Below are 7500 nucleotides of genomic sequence, written 5' to 3' on the forward strand. Positions count from 1 at the left end.
GTATTTGAATGAAAACAGAGTTCAATTCCCCGAGAATTAGCTTGGTACACTAGCATGGCTGTCATTTCTTTACATGGCTGCTGTGACGCCTTGTGAAAATGCTCTATTATGTCATCTCTTTATCATTATATACAGTTTACATGACGAATGTGCAAATAAATAAATAAATAAAGATTGACTTAGCTAACCTTCCATGTATATGTGCAAAAGAACTATCTACATGTATTATAATAATGGATGTCCATGACTTAAAATTACTGAATGCATACATGTAGGTTTGGGTTCACAACAATTTGTTGATTGTCCAAGAACAAGTGCAAGTTGATTGTCCAAGAATATAAGTGGTCTTTGCAAAAAAACAAAAACCACCTCCGTGAGACCAGTCCCCTTACCAATAAAAGCCAACTTCAGCTAGTAAACTTTGCAATTAATGCATACTTTGGTGGACATGTTTTACCTGTCTTTTTCGGAGCATTTAGACATACTTAATACTTAATTTTTGGTGGCCTTTTTTATTGTCAAAAATGCTTCCAACAACCAATCAAATGACATAATTATGACAAGGCAAATTATATTGCCTGATAAGTACCTTACAAAAATAAGTAATGTTCCACAGGAAAGCCCTGCATAGTGCGCAGTACTAAATCCGTGCCTACAAGACTACTCCTGGGTTAGTTCATCCCAACTCACTTATCTGCATGCTTCCAAGCATCAACTCAGATTTTCAGAAAGGAAAGCAGCAGTATGCTGCTGAGTTTTTTTGAAGAATTTTGCCATGAGCTGGGTTGCAAAACCAGTGAATACAAAAACAGTGGTTTCATACCCCAGCATAGTGATCTGTCATTTCTAAAAATGTTTTTGTTCAATCTGAGAAGTGAAACTTGAACTATGCTTGACATGCAACAACGTGAGTTGCATTCTCTTCAATGGAAACCCCTCTTCCTCTTCATTGTAAAGGTATGTTCTGTGTGATGACCTACAAGAAATACAGCATACATGAACAGCATCAGTACTGGGGACTTGATGACTGCAGTGCTAACCGACTAACACATTACATACTCACAATGCAAGGCAGGGAAAGACAACATGTACTAGTCTTGTAAATGCAATCTAAACTGTTCAGGTGCTGAATGAGTAATTTAAAAAAACAAAAAGACTTTGGGTTACAGATTAATCTAAATAATTGATAAATTCAGTGGAAAATAATCATTGTACAATAAATGCGATTCATTTCCAATGGTAAGAAGCTCCGGACCAGAACATGGTGAAATATGATGCATGTTGCAACTCTGTGAGATACAAACCCCTGACAAGTGCCAGTCAACTGAAATCTCACGAGTGTCCTACAAGCTTGTTGCTGTGGTGGTGCACACTGCCAACAAGCTTTTCTCTGGCCACTATGTGTGTTACATGAAGAGAAATTGGTTTTGCTACTTTGCAGATGATACTCACATCAAAAGGTGTAGTACAATTGAAGCTGTCAATGAAAAAGCCTACCTCAAGGCTGGTGTTCTACAGTGTATGAAAGAGATTTTTCTGATGACCCGATGATGGAAGTCTCTTGAAAAGGAATAAGTTCTTTCTCAATACGGAGTGACACTGAGCAGCAGCTAGCCTGTGAGATTACAAAGCCACGAAACAATCCAAGTCCAACATGGAAGCACCCCCTATGAAGGACCCATGGTGTGATATAAGACATCCAGACCTGTGTAGAACAGCAAAAGATGGAGACATATCGCTAAAAAGATGGAATCTTTGTGGGAAAAATGGGCGAACTTTCAATTTAGTTAATTTCAGCTTGCCCGTTAAAAATGTAATGTAAATAAGCAATATTGTAATGTAAAATGGATTGTTAGTGATAGTACAGTGTTATTAGGAGCATATTGTTACGTTTTTTATTTTGCTCTTATGTATTGTGACTTGTGCAGGTATAAATAGACAAGTGTAAGTATAAGTAGTGTAATTTTAGTACTCCAAGTAGTGTACCTACTTGTGAATAAAATTGCAGAAAAAAAAAAAGGAGCAGCAAAAGATTACCCAGGTCTTCAGTATACACCAATACATGTGAATCAGAGAAAGAGCAAGCCAAACTGATTGAAACCATGCAACATACCATCCCACAACACTCCAGAACATGTGGCTGGGAAGGTGGCGACCATTATAGACTTTTGCCTAGGCAAGAAGAGGAAGGTTTCTGGCTGTCTAACATCCTTCTTATCAATGCGGAGAAGGCCACTGCAGCCGGTAACAAAGTACCTACTCTCAACTCAGACATGTTTAAGAATGGCCACACCCTCCAGAGAAAAAGATCTGAAGTACAAGTTTCATCAACTCTATCCAAATATTCAACATTCAGAGGTCATTCTTGCACCATTCAACTATGGCAGGTACTGGTGCCTAGTTGTTGTGATCCTGGAAAGTAACTTTTCAGTCTATCTGGATTCTCTGTATGATGGCGCTGGTGCAAAAATGGCATTTTCTAGAGTCAATAACTTCCTAACATTTTGTGCCTCCATCAATGGGATTAATACTTGGACCTTGAACAACTTGAAGTATTTTGTAATTCCTTCATCTGACATTGCACAGCAGCTCAGCAGTGACGAATGTGGGGTGTTTGTAGCCACGTAGGCAGAGCACATTGCCCTAGGATTGCCACTTGATTTTACTGAAGATGAAATGTCTACTTTTCGTTACTTTCTCATACTCAACATTGTATGGAATTCATTGTCTCCATACATGTGAAATATTCTGAAAAGCATAAAAATAAAATACCTTTAACCCTTTCACTCCTGCAATTAAGTACAAAGCCAAATGGAAAACCTGCAACCAAGAGGAAACACCAGTGCTCTGGCAAATCAACATCAAACAAAGCTGCCACTGCCACAAGAACAATTGGTTTTGGGAAAGCCCTAAATGGAAACTTGTTAGACAATCAACCACCCTGCGAGCAGAGCCTCCTTTTGTCTTTTTCCTTACTGAGGTGGATGCTTCAACTGACTACACAACAACTGTGTCAGGGAAAGACCCAAAAATTATCCTGTTGGACAAGCACACTTCAACTTGCAAGACAGGAAGTGGGTCAGAAAATGCTTCAAATGAAACTCTGTTGGACATTATGGACAACCAAGAATCAACTGATTTTATAACCCTAACTCCCTGACAACCCAAACCAAGCTACAACTTACAACCCAAAAATTCTTTCAGATAAAGCTTCAAGAAAAACTATGCTGGGCAACCAAGATTGACAAGGAATTACACAACTAATGGGGCAGGGAAACCTGAAACTAAAGTCTTCATAGACAATCATAGCTTAATTATTGACAACACAACTTCTGTGTCAGGAAAAGCTCCAAACAATACCTCTTCAGACACTCAAGCTTCCAATGCAAGTTGAAATTATACACCAGTGCACAGTGTTACCAGTAATAACGGAAATATTACTAGTGAAAAGAAGAATCCATCAACTCCTTCTAACTCCCAGTCGACTCGCATAAATGAAGATCATTGTTACCCTTGCACTGTGCCACCCAAAAGAAAAAAATCCAACACTAGAGATCTACCTAGAAAGGCTGCTATCATCTTGCCAACAGAATATGAATGTAAATGAATTGAATTTGAAGATCTTTCAGTATTGGAAGGTACATATACCTTAAGAGTGCAGTTCTGTATCAAGAATGTGACATGACTTGTAAGGATAATGTAGACAACTGGATGTCCAAACTTGCTACATCATCTAACATAAAATACAACATGGAAAGTGGTGATCGCTCAAGAACTGGAAAGCGGGTTTTATTTACAAGATGGTATATGATTATGCCAGTGCAAACGAAAAAAGCTGACCAAAAAAGGTTGCTAAAAAATGTACAAGACAAAAACAGTTACAAAGGCAGGCTCATCCAATGAACACTGTGCCTGAACAACTTGCTCTGTTGTTGTCATGTAATGTTGAATATAACACTGTCAGGGAAAGCCAGCAGAATAGCACTTAGTCCAAATTAACCCTTTGACGCCTACATGTACACTGGCCTAAGCCGGTCAGACTTAGTATTTTACTCTATCTCACGCCTAAAATTACTCGTCAATGGGGAAACCGCAGGAGTCAATGGGTTAATCACTCACTGAAAAACTGTCCCATTAACCCTTTGACGCCTACACTGGCCTAAACCACCCAGACCTAGTATTTTATTCTGTTTAACATCAAAGTATTTTATTCTGTCTTAAACCCCAGACGATTTTGCTCGTCAATGGGGAAACCCCAGGAGTCAATGTGTTAATAAAAATTCTCTCAACAGACCAAGTTCAGTGGCACTACAAATGTAGGTGTGTGGATTACATCTGGGCAATCACAGCATGCCATAAGGCAATGCCTTGAAAAAGTACAAAATATGTTACCTCCACATGGCTTTGGTGGCAGAGGACCAAAAACAGGTCCAGATATTTTTATGACTGATGATGACTCTGGACAAAGGAGAGCTCTTTTAGACACCTGGAAAGAAGTAATAATACTGCTCTGTACTTTCCACTTCCTGCAAGCTGTCTGGCGTTGGCTATATAACTCCAGCAACAACATAAATAGAGATGATCATCAACACTTAATGGGACATTTTCAAAAACTTGTAAGAACTCCTCCAAGCAGCAGCCATTGCAAAAATCTAATCACCAGAGGAAATAACTCTGACAATTACACTGAATCCATGATCAACATATTTAAGAGTGTGGTTTTACAACGAATGCGGGCCTACAATTTCATCAAACTCTTCAAGTTTATGACAGAAGACCTTCAAATGTATTTTCAAAGAACATTGCTTGCCCTTACATTTGGAAAATCTTTATCTGGCTCCCTAGTGTTTTGGTGCAACAGCTTCTACAGTCTAGCTTCACATTATCAAACAAACTACTTCTGACTGTTGCAAATTCTCCTCTTCACTTTCAATGTCACTATCATCCAAATCCTTATTGTAAAGTCGAGGAAATGTAGAGCTTCACCAAGTTGATCCCTGTATGAAGAGAAGACCACTACAAGTAACCAAATTTGTTCCAAGCAGAACTGCTTAAGAAGTAAGCTATGAGGTAGATTGCAGAAGTAGAATATGTAGCTGCCCTATGGGAAGCAATGGCAATCCCTGTGCTCATCAAGCTGCAGTGGCACCAAATAAAATAATGGTATTGCCGGTATCAACTTTATTCCTCAGAGACCAGAAGAAAGATTCAGCCTTGCAAACTTACCATTGTAAATTTGTTCATCTCTGTTAAAAGCTTCCTGCTACATGTAAAATGGAAATGGCCAGTGGTGACCAGTGTGCCCCTATAAATGTCAAATCTCTTTGTGAAACGCCAGACAAGACACAATGTAGCATCCATTCTCCTGAAAAGGACTGCAAGATTGATGATGAGTTTGAATTAGAGAACATAATTATGAATAAGACTTCACTGACAAGTAAGGGATGACATCGAACTGAAGCTTAGAACAACTGAGAAGAATTTTTGGGCATGCTATATGAAATATTTGGAAATTTACAGAAACATCATTTAAAATCAAGATGACAAGCATCAGTCGCAGCCCTTGCAACAGCTTTTGTGAACTTTGGAAAAGATCGCAATAGACTTACACTGCCCTTTCTACAGAACAGCAGGGCCAAAATTAAAGTACATGTACAACCAACTTCAATATCAAGACACAAGTCAAAGATAAAATCATCATCAGTACAAACAGCCATCTTTGAAACCAAGAGTGGTGGACATAAGAGAATAATTTTAATATGGAAGACTTCTTCTAATAAAAAGTGCCTGCATAATCTGGCCCAAAATGTAAAGTTAAGTCTTCCCAAATGCTGGACATACTCGTTAGTAATATTATCGAAAAACACATGCACATTGTATTTTTTAAACATAATAGAAACAATAGTTAAATAGGTTAAATTTAAAATGCCTGTGAGGCAAAAGTTGTTTCTGCACTTTTTGAAAGTTAAATGATTTAAATTCGGAATACTAAAGTTTGAGTTGTCTAGGATAAAAATTTTTATTAGAGTTTTAATGAGTGCTGGAAGTTGGGCAAACTTTCCAGGAAAAATGGAAATATCTGAAGTGTGCGGCCAAAATATCATGTAACAAAAGATTGTAATGTAGCTTTGGGTGCAGACAGTGAGTGAAGGAAACCTCTGCACACAAAATAATGCTAGAAGCTTTTGTTATTTAATAAAAGTTGACACAGTCCCTTGGATTTACATACTTGTATTTTTAGAAAGTCAAGTCAAGTCAAGTCAATTTCTATTAATTTTAACTCACACAGAATAAATCATGTACACACAATGTAAAAGTTAGGATAGTTTATACCGTAGTGTTACGATAAAATCGTGGATATAAAGAATAGAAAGGAATCAATACAATTTCTATGAAACTATAAAAGGGGAAAACGTTGTAGGGAGAAGAAAGAACAATTATACTTGAGGTACTTTCGTTGTGTGTGTAGAGTTTGAGACAACTAAATAGTTGGTAAACTAATCGAGTCTACAGGTGCCCCAAATTAATTCTGATATGTATGAACATTAGGAATATAAATAACAATAACAAATTTAATTTAATCTGAACCCACTATCACCTGAACCGCCCTGGACCACCCCCATTGACAAGTAAGATCGTCTGGTGTTAGACAGTCTGACAGTAAAATATGTTAAGTCCCACACCTCGGAGTCAAGGCGTTAAAATGTATTACTTCTTACTTTAAATTTAAAAGAACAAAAATGTGCAACTTTGAGCGCTTGTAAAAACACCATTTTCTTTAATCCTAGAACAGAGCAAATTCAAACAAATTTTCACTTCATGGGCATTTTATTAAAAGAAGCAAATAAATCATGCACAAAAAAAACCCTAACAAGAATTGCAGACCTTGAAACTAAATATTAAAATTTAATAGTTCTTGTTTATGGTAAATATTACGTAATAATGATTGATTTGCCAAACTTCTTGTCAGAAAATGTCAGTTTTATTTCTTAACCAGCGCCATCAATATAAATAAAGAAAAGCACACTATCCCACAATTGGCAAAAGCTAATCTAGGAGAGGAAGTGAACTATATAATTATCTATGGTTTGTACAAGGAAAGGAAATGTTAAACAAATATAGACATTTTATAATACTAACAACAATGTTGGTACAAAGCATTCTAGAGTTAATAATTTATTATTATAGCATTTTCAGTTACATTGTACAATAATTAACTTACTTTGTATTGATGAATAAAAGGTGGGAAATTAATTTTTGTATCAGAGATCAATATAAGTCTCTTCATATTAAAGCTCCAAATATTGGGAAAATTATAACAACGACTAAAATAGAAAGTAGTAAAATAAAAAGTAAACATTATCCTTGGCTTACAATTAAGCTACGAAAGAAAGCTATCAAAAGATTTCTTCATAGCTAATGATTTTATTTATTCTCATAATGCAGCACTGTATGTTTAATCAACCCATGATACAGTTAGGAGAAATTAGATGCTGAACC

General features: G+C 36.8%; 1 protein-coding gene and 1 long non-coding RNA gene across 4 annotated transcripts in view; one reads left to right on the forward strand and one right to left on the reverse strand.

Annotated features, from left to right (window-relative positions):
- Positions 1 to 7500, forward strand: part of LOC138023367 (uncharacterized) — a 157271-nt gene that overhangs the window by 76015 nt on the left and 73756 nt on the right. The gene's annotated exons all lie outside the window — the stretch shown is intronic.
- Positions 1 to 7500, reverse strand: part of LOC138025057 (uncharacterized) — a 10212-nt gene that overhangs the window by 460 nt on the left and 2252 nt on the right. The window contains exons 2-4 of one of the 3 annotated variants that reach the window (XR_011127135.1): positions 3649 to 3733; positions 1498 to 2820; positions 1 to 976 (exon numbers count right to left, since the gene is read on the reverse strand). The exon at positions 1 to 976 is cut by the window's left edge and continues 460 nt beyond it. This is a non-coding gene — a long non-coding RNA (uncharacterized lncRNA). The other 2 variants (XR_011127136.1, XR_011127137.1) reach the window with 2 other exon arrangements.

Source organism: Montipora capricornis, chromosome 11, assembly GCF_036669925.1.
Source record: "Montipora capricornis isolate CH-2021 chromosome 11, ASM3666992v2, whole genome shotgun sequence".
Classification (NCBI taxonomy): Eukaryota; Metazoa; Cnidaria; class Anthozoa; order Scleractinia; family Acroporidae; genus Montipora; species Montipora capricornis.